Consider the following 17,860-nt stretch of genomic DNA (forward strand, 5'->3'; position numbering starts at 1 on the left):
CCCAGGGGGACTAGAGGCTCTCGACGGGGAGGAGGCTGTGACTAATGGGTTGGACAGGTTATTATCATATTTTAGAACAGAGGTTGCAGCCTGCAGGCCTGTGTTTTACGGCCTGCCTCCTAAGAAGAGTTTTTCTATTTTTAAAGGGTTGTAAAAAAGGAGGGGGAGAAGAATATGCAGCAGAGTGTATGTGAGCTGGAAAGCCTGGGATGGGCACTGTCTGTATCGTCTGGCTCCTTTCATGAAACGTCGGCTGACCCATGGTCCACATGCTCGTTCTGCTAACAGCCTCTTGGAGCTCGTAGAGGCAGAGGAGGTCCTGGCCGAAACCCAGGGCTCCTCCTCCTGGCTCGCTTTCGTGTTGCTGAGCACAGAAGACCCAGCTGCCGTTGTACACAGGGACAGTTCCACACCCTGTCCACCAATTGTGGTGCTAAGATGGGACCCTTCTGCGTTAGGAGGCCTCCTGAGAAACCACAAGTTGATGGGGAAGACAGAGGACTCCTCCGAGAGGGGCCGGGACAGGCTTGGCCTCCCTCCTAGGGATGTCACCAGTCATCAGAGCTTTGGTCACTGCTACTTGTCCCCATCACTGTCTCCAAGGCCAGAGGGAACACAGTTCCCTATGATAGAGTCACTGTTGTGTGATTTTTGTGCTCTTTTTTATAATTTATGCAAACCACCGAGAAACCTAAACCAGTCTGCTGAGTGAAAATCATGCAGACGCTCTATGACTACACAGGCGTCCATGGTGAAGATCAGTTAGAGAAAAGCAGTAGATACTGTGTGAGTGAAGATGAGTAGAGATCCTTATTCCGCTCCTTAATGGCATACCAAGATCAAATTAAAAACCTCTTACAAATGAGCTGGTGTTTATTTAGGGGCAGGGGTGGTTGGCAGGGGACTGGGGGACCTGGATGTTTTGTCAGCAGTGGCTGAAGCTGCCCATGCAGGGGAAACCTGACCAAGCGATGACAGCAAAACAGAAGGGGAAAGCAGCTCTCACCTTCCTGCCGAGATGGACTCAGAGACCTCAGTCCCTACAGACGCCTCTCCAGGAGGAGGTGCTGGGAACATTCCATCCTCCCAGCAAGTTCACTCAAGGCAGGGCAGCCTGTGATATGCATTTGCTTGGATACCAGAGCAGAGTCATGGGCAGGAGAAAGATTTCTCATGCAGGACTGCAGGCAGGTGCCTTGCCAGGATCAGGGTCAGAACAACAGAGAGTGTGGCTCCCCTGATAGATTCTCCCCAAACCCTCAACAATTTAAAATATGATATATGAATGGGCAAAGATTATGCTTATGGAGTAAAGAAGTCAGGAAATAGTATGGCTGGAAGAGCATAAGACATACTCAGAGGAGAGGTGGCATTGTTTTGAATATTATTTCTACCCACTGCAGTATTCTTGGGCGTCCCTTGTGGCTCAGCTGGTAAAGAATCTGCCTGCAATGCAGGAGACCTGGGTTCGATCCCTGGGTTGGGAAGATCCCCCGGAGAAGGGAACGGCTACCCACTCCAGTATTCTGGCCTGGAGAATTCCATGGACTGTATAGTCCATGGGGTTGCAAAGAGTTGGACATGACTGAGAGACTTTCACCCCCTGCAGTTGTTCAGACTCTTCCACCCCCCACCCTGGCTCATGCACCCACTGTTAGAAGCTGGCTCTGGTTCTCACTGAAGGTCTAGAAGGAGAAATTGGTGGGCAGATGGTGTCCACCAGGAAAGGTCTATCTCAGACTGGCCTTGACTGGGCTACCCTGGGCTTCATCTCCAGTTTCCAGACAGAGCTTAGGCATGAGACCTTCACCCCTCATGTTTGCCTGCTTGGCATCCACTCATCCTGCAGCATCAGCCTAGACTTGGCTTCCTCAGAGAAGTCTGCAGGGCTGGGTTGCATGCCTGCCTGTGTGGAGGAACTGGACTAATGCTACCTGCTGTGACCACCCCTCCCAATTTTAGAATAGCTCTAACACAAGAGAAATTTCTATTTTTGCTCACATAAAAGGCCTGGGAGGGGGTTTGTGTGAGAAGGGCACCGCTTTTCCACCCACGATTCCACTGGGGATTGGTTGTTTCCTGTTTTCTTTTCTCCCCACTTCCAGCTGAAAGTGAATATGTCTAGATCCAAATCCAGCTTCTCTCCTTACTGACTGCATGGCTTTGGGCAAGTTACTTCCCCCTGCTTAGCCTCTGACCCTTCATCCACAGGACAGGCCCAGTGCTTTTCACTAGCTACTGCAGAGAAGGTGATGAGGACAAGTGAGAAACCTCACGCCAAGAGCTGTACTGGGCATGTGTGTTAGCTGCTGTGCCAGGGGCCAGACCCTGCTCTCACGGTTTGGTCACTGATGACAGGCTCTTGGGAGTCTCAGACCACATCTGAAGAAGAACACACACTGGTTCGCCGGAGAGGGAGGCTCCTGATCACACCTCAATGGAACTCCCTTTAATCTCAGTGTGGGTCTTTTCTAGCCTGACTTAACAGTTGTTGGGGAGTGGTTTGGTTTATTTAGTGTTTCAGACGCATGCAGATAAAATTCCAGTTCCAAAGAGACATCAAGAACTCTGGCCCCCAAGGAGAAGCAGTCAGCTCATAGGTGGCTTCTCCAGTCTTCTGTCACTTGGGGCTTAGGTGTTAGGGCTGAGTTGAGAGTGAGAGCCCAGATCCGCAGGCTGAGCAGGAGAGTTCTGAGTTGACCCATCATGAGTGAAAAATGGGAACAAGGTGGGAATGAATCTGTCAATTCTAAATTCAAAGACAAAATAAAATTTTAACTGAACCGCAAGTAAAATCAAAATGTTTCTTTCCTTCTCTCCCCTCTTCCAGCTCCTTACATACAAATACAAATATAATCAGTCAATCCAAGTTGACCTGCAAACTGATATGATTTCACTAGAATAAAAACCAAATGAATACCTTGCTTTCCTTAATCCTTTTGTTTATTATGTTGCAACATTTCAATGACAAAAAGGAGTGAGCTATCTTTAGGGCTAAAAAAAAAAAAAAAAGACCTTGAGATGTTTATGTTAAAAATATAGTCCCTCTACACAAGGATGATGTGGAGATTCCCTAACCGTGAAGTTTGTGCAATATTTAAAATTACCGAAATAACCTTAAGCAAGGCTCTGAGCCTTTATTTCTTCATCTGTGAAATGGGGCCTATCTTACAGGTTGGTCATGGTGAGCATCAAAGGAGATAATTAGGAAAGCTTTTTGTAGACCACAGGCTTTCCTTGATAGCTCATTTAGTAAAGAATCTGCCTGCAATGCAGGAGACCTCAGTTTGATTCCTGGGTCGGGAAGATCCACTGGAGAAGGGCTAGGCTACCCACCCCAGTATTCTTGGGCTTCCCTTGTGGCTCAACTGGAAACGAATCCGCCTGCAATGAGGGAGACCTGGGTTCAGTCCCTGGGTTGGGAAGATCCCCTGGAGAAGAGAAAGGCTACCCACTCCAGTATTTTGGCCTGGAGAATTCTACGGACTGTATAGTCCAAGGGGTCTCAAAGAGTTGGACACGACTGAGCAATTTTCACTTTGTAGACTACAGATGCTGTACAAATAGGAGGGCTTCTTAGTATCTTGTCTCAGGAAGCAACCACAGAGGGACCACTCAGGGGTCATGATATCCATGGGAGCGGTGCTCCTACTTGGGTGGATACTCCCAGCAGGATGGCCCTGAAGGAAATCAGCGTGATGTTATCAGTACAGTGAATGGAGGATCATTAAGACTGTCTTATTTCCTCTCCCAGAAGCTGTGGCTTACTTCTCCCACTGCCTGATGGGCCTTCTCCCCTCTAGCAGCAGATTTTGGCAAAAAAAAAAAAAAAAAACACAACTAGGGTGGCCCAACCCCTAGTGGATTTTGAATTAGCTAATCTGCCACTATTTTTAATCTGTTCCATCACCCCATGTGCCTAGAAAGGAAAAGGTGAAACCTGCCCCTGATGTGTGATGGGAATGACCCTCCCTAGACAGTTGTGCAACTGACTGCTCTGGCCCTTTGAGCACCTTATTTATTCATGTATTTAATTCATTCAGTAAATATTTACTGAGCATCTAGAATGTGCCAGGCTCTGGGATGGGATATAGAAATAGAGAGGAGCAGAGACATTGGCCCTGCCCTCATGGAGGTTACAACTTAATGGAGGAAATTACCAATAATCATAAATGGTAATAATTTAACTTATACAATATCAAGAGCCACCGAGAAGACCAAGAACTGTAAGAGAGTAGAAAGCACGGAGGCATGACCTAGTCAGGAAGGTCAGAGAAGGTTCTGTGACCCAGTGATGATGGAGCTGTGACTTTATTCACTGTCCTTGTGCTCGCCCCCGTCACGTAAGTAGTTCTGCATCTCCTTCCTATAAGGGCATTAATATTTTCACTGCCATGGATGGAAAGAATGTGATGAACTCATGCCCTCCAAGGTGTTTGCTGATAAGGTCTAAAGATGTTGCTTATATTATCTTTAATGCAAAATGTCATCAGAATCAAAGGAGTGGACTCTGTCAATCAACACTGTTTATTAAGCCGATTGTGGACATTTGCGCTTTCTGGCCGTCCAGCCTTCTTTCACTCTACTGATAACATCACTTTGATTTCCTTCAGGGCTTTGACCTTTCTGCATGGAGTAGACTCTGTGGGACTATAAGTCAGGGTGACTCCAGGCTGCTATAACCATGAAGCAGGGACATACAGGGTTGGAAGCTTGTTCAGAGTTAGCTCACTTCTGAAGGTCCTCCCAACAAGATGGCCAAACAGTTCCTGCTGAGTGGACCCTGGAGTTGCCCTGCTGCCCATCTGTTGCCAAGACTGGGTTCCAGACACCTTATGATTCTGCAAGCAATCTTCTCTAATCTTCCAATAAAGACCCTTTTTGCTCAAGTTAGCCTGAGTTGGTTTCAGTTGCTTGTAGTCAAAAAGCCCTGACAAAAGCTTTGTTGTTATTGTTTAGCTGCAAAGTCATGTCCAACACTTTTGTGACTCCAGAGACTATAGCCTCCCTGGCTCCTCTGTCCAAGGCATTTCCCAGGCAAGAATATCGAAGTGGTTTCCATTTCTTTCTCCAGGGGATCTTCCTGACCCGGGGTTCAAACTGCATCTCCTGCACTGGCAGGCAGGTTCTTTACCATTGAGCCACCAGGGAATCCCTACTTAATTTGTGTAATGTTTGACATTATATAAAGGGTGTGTGTTGTCCTTGCCACAGCTTCTGGGTTAGCCTGGGCTGGTATTCCTTCCTTCCTTTTATTGATAAGAAACCTATAGCTCAGAGAAATTAAGCCCAAGATTGTAGAGTTAGTTAGGATCAGAGTGCAGTTTCTAATTCATTCCTTTTGGCTTTCAGTTTTTTGCTGTTCCCCCAACCCTGACTTCTCAGTGTCGAGATACACAAATTTAGAAGTACATGCATGCCAGGGCCGGTGAGAGGTATAGAGAATTATGATATCTTTCCTCCTACAAGGAGACTAGTTGAAAGTAAAAGAGGTCCACACTAACTCAACTTTGTTGTTGTTGTTGAGTCGCTAAGTCATGTCTGACTGTTGGCCACCCCATGGACTGCCGCACGCCGGCCTTCCCTGTCCTTCACTATCTCTAGGAGTTTACTCAGACTCATGTCCGTTGAGTCAGTGATGCCATCCAGCTATGTCATGCTCTGTTGCCCCTTCTCCTCCTGCCCTCAATCTTTCCCAACATCAGGGTCTTTTCCAATAAGTTGGCTCTTTGCATCAGGTAGATTCAACATAAATGCCTATATATGCAAGGGGTCAGGTCACTGGCATAGGTAATATGTGCTTTGGGCATTCTGAAGAGAGTGAGGTTACTGAGAAATGGGGAGGTGAGAAGAGGCTTTACCAGGAATATGGGACTTCCACTGAGCCTTCAGAAATGGGTAGAGTTTAGAAAAGTAGCAAGAGAGAGGACATTCTAAAAAGGACCAGAGTAGGTACAGAGGAAAGGATGCTGGACATGTACAAGAGCAGATGCACAAAGGCCATTCTGCTCGGAGTGGAGGACTGACCAAGGCCCTGGACGGGGTTGATGGTGAAGCTGTTGGCGACAGTAGCTTGTTGCTAGTGATTTCCTAACACAGATCAAAGACATCCTATTTCAAGGTGTAGCTGAGGCTGCTAGTCATTCCTCCTGATCTATTCTTTCCTAAAGCAATATCTTCCATTTTTAGCTGGTACAAGTTAACTTGGAATAAAGACTACATTTCTCAAACTCCAGTGCAGCTAAGTGTGTTCATTTGACTAAATCTTGACCAATGAGATAAGCAGAAGTATCACATGACACCTTTGAGGTAATTTCCTTAAGAGACAGCGGGCATGTGCCCTTCCCCTCTTCTTTTGTGTCGCTTTCTTCTTCCTGGCCAGGGGTGTAATGTGACGGCTGGAACTGAAGCAACCATCTTGAGGTCGTGAGGTAAATTTGGAGGCGACACATGGTAACACAATAAGGTTGAAGGGACCTGAATTCCTGAGGACGCCTGAGAGCCATGCTGCCATTTTAACCCTGAACTATCTATGCCCTAATGCATATATGAGAGAAAAATAAACTTCTTTCTTTAAGTTACTGTTGTTCTGTATTTCCTTGACTCATAGTTCAATCTAGTCCTAACCCAGTTAAGAAGCAATCTAGGCCTGGTTTGTTCCTCTCCTGTGGATAAAAAGTGAAATGTTCAGACGCCCCAGGTCACGAGAGTCAACTGAGGCAAGGCAGACAGAGGGTAGAAGGATCATTTTGTGATTTTAGAAAATACAGATGATCTAAAAAGCACCAACTTTGGAGCTGGGTCCTCTTGTGGACATCAATGTGGTTTATCTATTTAATCACTTTTATCACAAATTTCTCTATCTTCTTAAATAAATTTACCTGGACATCTACACGTAGCATTTAGATGTAGACTTACATGGTACGTTTAGAACCCAGGGCATTTACCTGGGTTCTGCAATGTGGAACTTGTGCAGATTACTTGGCCTCCTGAAGGAGAATGAACAGGCAGCTCTATACACTGTTTCCTCCATACCCCAGTTTTGGCGACCACTGCAGCTGTAAAAATAATTTATATATATATATATATATATTACATATTATATATCCATATTCATTTTCAAAATTTCACACATATTATTTACATACACATATGTAACATTGTTTACATACACATATGTATGTACATTGTATATATACACACATACATATTGTTGTTCAGTCACTGCATCACATCCGACTGAGACACCATGGACTGCCGCACACCAGACTCCTCTGTCCTCTACTATCTCCCAGGGTTTGCTCAAGTTCATGTTCATTGAGTTGGTGATGCTATCTAATCATCTCATCCTCTGCCACCCCCTTCTCCTTTTGGCTTAAATCTTTCCCAGCATCAGGGTCTTTTCCAATGAGTTGGATCTTCCCATCAGGTGGCCAAAGTACTGGAGCTTCAGCTTCAGCATTGTCCTTCCAAGGAATAGGCAGGGTTGATTTTCTTTAGGAGTGACTGATTTGGTCTCCTTGCAGTCCAACAGACTCTCAAAAGTCTTCTCCAGCACCACAATTCAAAAGCATCAATTCTTCTCAGCTTTCTTTATGATCCAACTCTCACATCCGTACATGGCTACTAGAGAAACCATAACTTTGACTATATGGACCTTTGTCTGCAAAGTGATGTTTCTGCTTTTTAATCCACTGTCTAGGTTTGTCACAGCTTTCCTTCCAAGAAGCAGTGAATGTTAGTCACTCAGTCGTGCCCAACTCTTTGCGACCCAGTAGACTGCAGCCCACTAAGATCCTCTGTCCATGGGATTTTCCTGGCAAGGATTCTGGAGTGGTTTGCCATTTCCTTCTCCAGGGGATCTTCTTGACTCAGGGATTGAACCCGGGTCTCCTGCACTGCAGGCAGATTCTTTACTGACTGAGCTGCCAGGAAAGCCTAATTTCATGACTATAGTTGCCATTGGCAGTGATTTTGGAGCCCAAGAAAAAAAATCTGTCACAGCTTCCACTTTTTGCATATACATACATATTTATGAGGAGGTTTGACCAGAAGTTACACTCCCAGCTGATCAGATATTTTCTCAGTCCTAGCCCTAAGCTATAATTTGGACAAATCCTGAGAACGGTTTTATGTCTGTGTTGGGGATCTAGGAGACGTGAGAGCTGAAGAAAACCAAAATGCTCTGTTCATTTCTTATGATACACAGAATGCTTCTTCCAACATTTTCTCAAGGAGAAAGCAGGAAACAGCTTCCTTCTAAGGAAGTCTGCTCCTACTCTGAAGTAGGAGAAAGGGCGTGAAGACATCTAAGGCCTCAGGTGTGCCCCATCAGACCCTTGAACAGACAGGCCTGGGTGGGGGCCTCCTAATAGGGTGAGGAAGGGATGAAGTCATCTGGGAGGCCAAGTGGAGCTGCGTGATCACTTATACCTCATGCCAGTAACGCAGTAGGTACTGATTTAGAGAGGCAACTTCATTCCGCTTGTCTCATGCTTCTGTGAAGAGAAACATGTTTCCCCTAGAGAAACACCCCTGGCCTTTTTTGTCCTCTCTAATTTGCTTATCCTGAAGGAGTGGATAAAGTATCTGATCGATGGTGTGAGGAAAGGAGCTGAGCATGTGTGGACCAGCCCTGCTGAGTTTGTGGGTCTTTGGTGCCTCGGTGGACTGGACTCAGCACTGGGTGTTCCTGGTTCATCCGTGTGGAAGGTCCTGGAACAGAAATGCAGTTTAGAGAACAGTTCCATTCACAGCGATTGTGTTAGGGATCCTGAATGTGGCTATTAATGGATCACCCTTTAGTTAGATTGACCAATAAAGCTGATTTTTTACAAAAATCTCCACATGGCTGATTCCTTTGTAATATTTGCAAGTTAGTTACAAACTTGGGAAACAAAACCAAGGATGTCATTTATCATTCCCCCAAACTCCAACAATTAAGTACCCATTAAATCTACCATAAAAAGTTCAAGAATTGCATGGCAAATCTAAATGCTGATACATTTATTCATTCATCCATTCAACATTTAAGTTAAGACAAACTTTTTCAGAACCATTGCTGTGTCAGTCACTAGTCTGGAATAGTGAGCATGAATTTTAGTTTGAAATCTCAGCTTTGTAAGAAGCATATATGTCTTATTTTCTATATGCAACCTATGTCTAGTTTCGGTCCCTTTTTCCTTAGGCTGGATTTCTCTCTCCAGCCCCATGGCCATATTCTAGCCTTGGGTCTTGGACAAGGTCAGTGTAGCTGAAGACTTCAGGTTAAGAACCCCATCTGGTGTTGGACGTTATTCTGACGTGCCCATCACCATAGGCCGTGCCGTCTTCCCCTTTTGCACAGGTGTCCTGGTCCTGACCCACCTTGCAGTGGTTTCTCTTGGGTCTTCTGTTAACATTACTAGGACACCTGTGTATTCTCCCACCCTTTTCCTTCTCGTAATCAAGCCAGGGATCCCTTTTTATTGAATAACGGTAGAAGAAGCTTTTCTTAATTATGTTTTCAATCAAGATATTCCGCCCCGCCCTGTCCTGAATCCTCACTCTTTTTCCTTTGCTTAATCCTCCTGCAATAAAATAAAATACTATTTTAGAGTAACATATTTTCCTGCCTCACTAGGTTCTGGAAATAATTAATCTTTCCCCACAGAGCATAATCCTGGCTGGTGAGGAAAGATTTGTAAATAGATCATTATGATATAATTGGACTTTTAACAAGGGTATGTGCAGTGTTCCATAGAGGCAAAGTGAGAAGAGGATTAGGAATGACATCATGGTGGAGGTGATATTTAATCGGGGCCTTGAAAGAGGCAGAGAATGCCAGGAATACAGGAAGGACAATCCAGAAAGAGGAAATAATTAGTGTAGAACAGAGTGCAGGAGGAAGATGCCTATTGTGGCTGAACACTGGAGGCAGGGGAAAGGGGTCAGGGGGTGGCTGAGCCAAGGCTGTGAAATTAAATTATGGCTGTGTGGATGCGAAGGACTTCAGATGCCTCCTTAACAGATGGGACTTTATCCACCAGGCATCAGAAAGGATTCAATTCAACAAATCTTTCCTGAACATCGACGGGAAAGAGGCCCTGCTAAAGGATGCCATAAAGATAAGGATACAACTTCCATCCTTATAAAGCTTAAAGGTTAGTAAAGAGGCAAAGCATATCTGTAAATATTTTTAGCATATTTATTTAAGAAAATATTTGACTATTTAATGACCTGTATGAGACATATACAGAACAAAACACAGTGAGCAATGTAAAACAGAGGCCCAAGTATAGATCCCAACAAGTCAAGACTCCACCATGTCAGCCAGCTGGTCCCCAACCTGCAATAGCCAGATGTTTGGAACCCCTAGGTGATGGATTAAACTTTTCACTTTTCATCCACACATTGACTTATGGAGAAACTGAAACAACTTAGACGGATAGGACCTCAGTTCTTTCTTTCTCATTTCACAGAGATAGGGAAACCAGTGTAGTGGCGCATAAGAGTACTGTGAACCCAGACGTGCTTTCTTTGTGCTTCTGCCACTGAAAGCAGCACGTTTAACACTCCCCTCCCCCAAATCTCTGTTATCACTAAAGGGGGATAAAGATTCCTGATTCCAGATTAGTGTTAGGAGTAGAAGTGTGAGATCAGTAGCTACATGGAACCTGCGGGCCATCATTGTAGTGACTCTGGGCAGAGTAATGGCCTGGTGTAGGGGGATGGGAAGGGGGAGTGAAAGTGGAGTCGCTCAGTTGTGTCCAACTCTTTGTGACCCCACGGGCTGTAGCCTACCAGGCTCCTCCGTCCATGGGATTTTCCAGGCAAGAGTACTGGAGTGGAGTGCCATTTCCTTCTCCAGGGCATCTTCCAAACCCAGGGATTAAACCCAGGTCTCCCACATTGCAGGCAGATGCTTCAGTGTCTGAGCCACCAGGGAAGCCAGGAAGATGGAAAGGGGAAGAAAGTGTTCTAACAGGGGAATGATTTAGTGGCAAAAGTCACAGGACTTGTTCACTGATCAGACAAAGGAAGAGAGATTAAAGCCCTTTTGGGCCTGAGTGACTGGAAACCTGGTGATGCCTTTTGAAACAAGGAATATCAAGTAAGTCTTACCACACCCTGTCTTCCCTTGTGGTAGAAGACTGCCTTTGACGAATGCAAACCCAGAACACGGAACTGGGTTCTAACTAGCCTTTGCAGATGTCAGGACGGTGTCTGGGAGCCAGCCTGGCCAGGAGAGCAGCTCAGAGGGAGTTTTTCTAGGGAGGCTTCCATGCCCGCCATGAACCAGGGCTGCTGCTGAGAACTCTGGCAGAGTAGGAAGGCAGGGAGGCTCAGAGATAGGGGTCTTTGAGGGGAGCTTCTGAGGGAATGAAGGTTTCCTCAGGTGCAGGAGGACAGGGAGAGGAGAAAGGATGAATTTGGGATTGACCTTCCTCTAAGGATTGGAACGTTCCATCAACAACCCCTTCTTTGTCCTCAGATCTTGCCTGACGGCCAGCCTGAGATTTGCTGGGAGATTACCTTTCAGGTGGGGGGTTCCACGTGATGTTATCAGGAGACAGGCAAGAGCCTGTTCCGAGTGATCTTAGGTTAATTACCTTGCTTTGCAAAGGCAGGCAGAGACCATGGCTTGGAGTTAAAAGCAGGGCTTTCTAGCCAAGTGAGCAATCATATGGGACAGAGAAATGACTCGAACCAAGGCCTCTGCTAACTGAACATCAGATGATAAAGTGAGGCTGCAGTATCCACTCAGAACACAATATGAGCCACTTGTGGAATTTAAGATTTTCCATTAGCCATGTTTAAAAATGGTAAGAAGCAATGGATGATAGGTAATATAAATTTTAATAAGTCCTATATATTCCAGATATTATTTTTCAACATGTCCCACTAACCACATTTCAACCACTCAATAGTCACATGTGGGTAGTGTCTACTGTATCGAATAGCACACAGCTAGACCATTTAGGCCAAAACATTTTCATATACCAAGTGAGTGGCAAAAAGGACACTGCTGTGATTCTAGCCTGAAATATCTGAAAAAGCAGCATATTGGCGTTTACCCGCATGTGCCTGGCAAAGAGCACCGCAAGCTGAATTCTCTTCTTTGCATTGTCTCTTTCTACAGTCTTCTTTGTACCTCCTTTTATCTCATGCCTGCCAGAAAGCAAATGCTAAACTATTGAGGGAGCAAGGACTCGGTCACATTTGTATATCATTTTCAAGAAGAATCATAGCTGTTGAATTTGGATAAATCTGACCACTAGCTAGCATAAGATCTTTTTCACATTTCATTACTAAGGCTAGCTGCCTACAGTTTTTTTTTGACTGGCTAATTGCTTGCTCCTGGCCTATTTATGTTCTGGGATTAGGACTACATTTGGATGCAGCTGACTGTTCTATGTCCACTGGCCCTGAAGGCAATGACCAGTTATTTCCTGCTAGACAATTTTCAAGATGTCAATTTCATTTAATTCAGATGAAAAGATGGAGTTTCCCTCATGGCTCAGACTGTAAAGGAGACCCAAGTTCAAACCCTGGGGCAGGAAGATCTGCTGGAGAAAGGAATAGCTACCCACTCCAATATTCTTGCCTGGAGAATTCCATGGACAGAGGAACCTGGCGAGTCCATGGGGTTGCAAAGAGTTGGACACTGCTGTGAGACTAATACTTTCACTTTCCAAGATGTAAACACTTGGTTTTTGCTCTAGGGAAATGGAGAAAAACAAATTTCATTCAGATATAAAGCCAGCAGAGATGCCTGATCAGTCTCTGGAAGAGACAGTTTCACTGGGTCAGCTGTTCAACAAACATATCTGGACGCCAAATATATGCCTGGCATTACATTCTGAACCATGGTAGAGCAGTGAATCTTAGAAGCCCCTGTCCTTGTGCAAGAGAGAAACAGGTACATGTAATCCTATTAAACCCAAACTTGACAAGTTGTAGCTCCCTAAAGGTTGTTTGAATCTGAAACCAAGTTCTCTGTTATGTTAAAATCCATGAGTACTTAGCACCTAGATCTTGATTTCTAATACCATTCTCTAATACAAGGAATTGGAGGTGCTGGGATAAATGACTGATTCTAGTAGGGCTGAGGCAGGAACTATACAAGATGAGCCTCAATGCTTTCACACACGCACATACACACACAATGATGGGGACACATCAGAGGGACACGGGAGTCCATTGCGAGAGCTGGTGGTGCCCAAAACTAAAAAAAATTAAGGAACAAAATTAATAAAGAAGTATACTGGATTATAACCCAAAGTATAAAATAAATATGAATCCATATTGGTGTCTAAGAATGATTGAAAAAACAAATAAACAGAGGAGAAATGATAAATCTTCCATGTGGACAACTTCAAATAATACATGCATATACTCTGCCTTCAAGGAAGGGGGTGTTTAACTTCCCACTCCTCCAGTGTGGGCTGCAGTTAGCAATTTCCTTCCAATAATGACAGTATGAAAAGAAAGAGTAACTTAATGGTGCAGAAACTACAAACACGACCTCAGCCTGTGACTGAAGGGAACATAAGAGGCACACACCAGATGGATGGTATAGACTTTTGATATGATGTGGTAAGAACACCACTTTACTTCCATGGTCTTTATCCCCCAAGACATAACCCCAGTCAAGTCATGAGAAAAATATCAGACGGATTCATAAGAGCAACATTCTGCAAAGTACATAACCAAAATTCTTCAAAACTATCAAGGTGATCATCACAAACAAGGAAAGTCAGAGACATTGTCAGAGCAAGAGGAGACATGGTGACTACACATAATATGATACCCTGCATGGGGTTCTGGGACAGAAGAAGTTAGTTAGGTAAAAACTCTGGAAATCTGAATAAATAATGGACTTTTAGTTGGCCATCATGTGTCCATATTGGATCATTAATCACAACAAATGTATTAATACGAGATGTTAATAAAGGGGAAACTGCACTGGTTAAGTGGGAACTCACCAAGCTAGCTTCATAATTTGTCATTAAATCAAGAACTGCTTTAAAACAAAGTTTATTTTTAGACATCGAGAACAGACTTGTGGTTGCCAAGGGGCAGAAGGATTGCGGATTTGGGATTAGCAGATGCAAGTTACTATATAGAGAATGGATAAACAACAAAGTCCTACTGTATAGCACAAGGAACTATTTTCAGTATCATATAATAAACCATAATGGGAAAGAATATGAAAAATAATGTATATTTGTATAACTGAAGTACTTTGTTGTACAGAGAAACATAACATTGTAAGTCAACTATAATTCAATAAAATAAATTTTAAAAATTAAGTTTCTTTTTGAAAAATTCACTGGTCAATCTTACACTTTGAGTAGCTTATTTTAACCCATCATTGATTTTGCAACACAGCTCCACTTATTGTTCATTGGTCTTGTGAAATCTAGTGATTCTATGAGCTAGACAACTCTTCCCAATGTTGACACATTTCAGTACACCAAATTCAACATCACATTTGTCAATATCCACTCATCTCATGAGAAAAGTCTTCCAGGATTGGGGAGCTGTTAATCTCAAAAGCACCGGTGAGTGTTCAAGAGTCTACTTTTCTTTCGAATTCTCAAATTCTGTCATTGGCAACAAAAACTGTCAGATTTTCCCCCTTGAATCGACAAATTCACTTTGCTTATTTTTGAGAAAATGTCTAACAAATCACAATCATAGTTTGTCCAGTCACTTTTTCCATGAAGATGGTATTTTCCAGGAAGAGCAGCTAGTTCAGCTCACAACTTGAACAATCAAATAAGAGCTTTATGTGGACAAAACATCACCCTTCAGTAAGCAGCTGAAGAGTTTGTGCGTCCCACAGCATCACATCAAATCTTAAAACTATGTGTACTCACAGGATGACATTTAAGAAAATTAACCGTTTTTACTGACTTCTCTGTTACATTCTTAAATTTAAGTGACTTTTTCAAAATTGGGAGCATGTGGAAGTGAAGAATGTGATGACTACTTGTATAGTGTGGGGCGGCTGCCTTACTCCGGTTTAAGGCTTCAGCAGTGTTAACAGCTTTAACAGCACTGAGCAGCTCTGAGCAGACAGATGATATGAGAGGCTACGTTTCATACCAGATCCCTCTGGCAGCAGTGAAGAGGATGGATTGGAAGGGAAGAGAAACAAGACCTGTTGCCCCCAACAACTGCTCTGGGCTTGCCAAAACTCTGACCGGGTTGGACCCCCCAACCCCAGGGTGGTGCCTGCTTATCGATGCTTCTACCCAGGGTACATGGGTCCATAAAGGCAGGCTGTGGGTTCTTGCCCCCTGAGTTTCTGGCCCTCTTTCCCCCAGTGGCGCACTCCAGGGCCTTGGTGCATCCTGTAGTGCAGCAGGAGGCTCTGCCAGCCTTCTTGGGACCCTTCCCCAGACCCAGGTTTGAAGCTCCACCCCATGCACCCATAACAGTGGTGTTTATCCCATTGTGGTTCTAGTGGTAAAGAACCTGCCTGCCAATGCAGGAGACGTAAGAGACACAGGTTCAATCCCTGGGTGGGGACATCACCTGGAGGAGGGACAATCCCCTGGAGGAGGGCACAGCAACCCACTCCAGTGTTCTTGCCTGGAGAGTCCCAGGGACAGAGCAGCCTGGCAGGTTACCGTCCATGGGGTTGCAAAGGGTCGGACTCTGCAGAACAGCTACCACTTTCACTTCTTCCCTGGGGGGCTACTGATCTGTAAGAGCCCCCACCCTGCTGAGTCTGACAGACTGAAGCAATGTGTCACGCATGCCATGCAACCAGGGAGGGCTGCTCTTTCCCTCTGTGTGCCCTGGAGCCAGCGTGGTTGTTCTAGAGGCAAACCAAACCTCATGGCTATGCCTTTGAGCATCCACAGCTGCGTTTTCTCTCCCTTCGCTGTGCCCTCCAAGTTCTAGTGCCCAGACCGCCACTTCTGCCAGGCTCTGCACTTTCTCCTACTGCCGGGTCTCTCATGGGTTACTTGCCTTACCACGTCCCAGTGCCTTCGCCACCACCACCACGCACCTGGCTACCTTACTCATTCTTCAGATTTCAAGTCAGATATCACATCCCCAGGAGGTCCACTGACCCCCTCTCCATCCATGTCCAGGCTTCTGCCCTTCTGCCTGTCAGAGCTTGCACTGGACTATGTCAGGAGTAACAGAGAATGGGATCTGATCTTCCTTCACTTTTAAATGTCTGGCTCCTAGCTGGTGTCAGGACTCACAGGGACTGTGTGTGCTGTGCTCAGCTGTTTCAGTCCTAATCTTTGCGACCCCACGGACTGTAGCCCGCCAGGCTCCTTCCTCTGTCCATGGGATTCTTCAGGCAAGAATACTGGAGTGGGTTGCCATGCCCTCTTCCAAGTCAGGGATCTTTCCAGCCCAGGGATCAAACCCACATCTCCTACACTGGCAGGCGGATTCTTTACTGCTGAGCTGCTGGGGGAGCTCTTACAGCAGTTAATATTTGCCAGAATGAGAGGGTTTGGCCTGTTTCTGGTCTGGTTCTGCCTTGGCTTCATAAGAACTCAGAGCCTGGCACCCTGTGGTCTCAGATCAGAAAACCGACCTTAGAAACAGATTTCTGTTCTCAGTGGGCTTAAGAGCAGAGGGGAGTGGGTGATGGAGTCAGAGACCCTGAGCTCACAAGACTAGCTCTGGACCCCCTGTGACCTTGTGAGACTCCCTGTGCCTCAGTGGAATGGGGCTAATGCCGGTTTCTGCACCTAAGGGGGCTGCAAGAATGAAAGGACAACAAATATGTAAAGCGCTGGGCGTGTAATGACCAGGTAAGAAAATGTGGCTCTTACCATCTGATTCTTCTTTCTGCTATTATCCCTCCCTGCTGTCGCTCTTTGACCCTTTGACGAGTCAGCCCGGTCCACCCTCTACATCCCACCTTCCTGGGGACTATATCTGATGTGAGTCCCATGGATCCTAGAAGCCTCTGAGCCTTGTTTCAGCTCCTGGCCCTTTGGGTCTGAAGTACGTGTGTTGACACAGCACGGGTGCTACCTGGTAGCGGGGAGGGGTGGCAGGGCTGGTGTTCCAGCAGTGTCTGCCTAGGAGCTGGCCTCAGGCAGACCTCCTGAGGGCGCGTGGGCTCCTCTGGCTGCTGTGGCCCTGCGAGAGCTGCCCCATATCTTCTGGCATGGCCTCCGCTGTACGGATGGAAGGGCCGCCTTCCTGTCCCTGTGTGTCGAGTGACCCACCTGCCTGCTACTGCGGCTAAGCTCAGGTGGGATGACATTCCTAAACCTCCAGCCTTGCAGACTGGGGAGAGAGGGTGTTGCTGGGGAGGGTCACTGAGCGGCACCGGGGAAGGCCTTTCTCCGAAGGTGAACAATGGGTTTGGATTGCAGTCCTCCCCCAGCCCCCAGGGCCGTCTCAATTTCTTGACCTGAGCCCAAGCATGACCTGACTCTGCCCCCGGGGGAAGCAGGTATCTTTGCTGCATCACAGTCTTCATTCATGCTCATTCAGCGATACGGGACGTGCCCGCTCCCGTGAGGCAGGTGAAGCTTATTGTCAACACCCTTTCTGCCTCCTTATCTTTGATTGTAGGAGAAAGATTCTGTCTGCCATTCAAGGGGTGCAGAGGGCAGTCAGTAGGCGGGGAGGGGTTTATAGTCCTAGAGGCCTCTGGCGGTAAATGATCCAGAAACATGTTTACAGGGAGGTCTAAGACCTTGGGGAAAAAGCATTCAGGGGACCAAGGAATATTGGCATAAAGCTTCAGGAGATGATCAGCCACTTTCTTTCTTTTTTTTTTTTTTTTGCAATTTATTATTATTTTTTATATTTATTTTTAAAAATTTTTATTTTTATTTTATTTTGCTTTACAATACTGTATTGGTTTTGCCATACAATGACATGA

The sequence above is a fragment of the Budorcas taxicolor genome, chromosome 3 (assembly GCF_023091745.1).
Source record: "Budorcas taxicolor isolate Tak-1 chromosome 3, Takin1.1, whole genome shotgun sequence".
Classification (NCBI taxonomy): Eukaryota; Metazoa; Chordata; class Mammalia; order Artiodactyla; family Bovidae; genus Budorcas; species Budorcas taxicolor.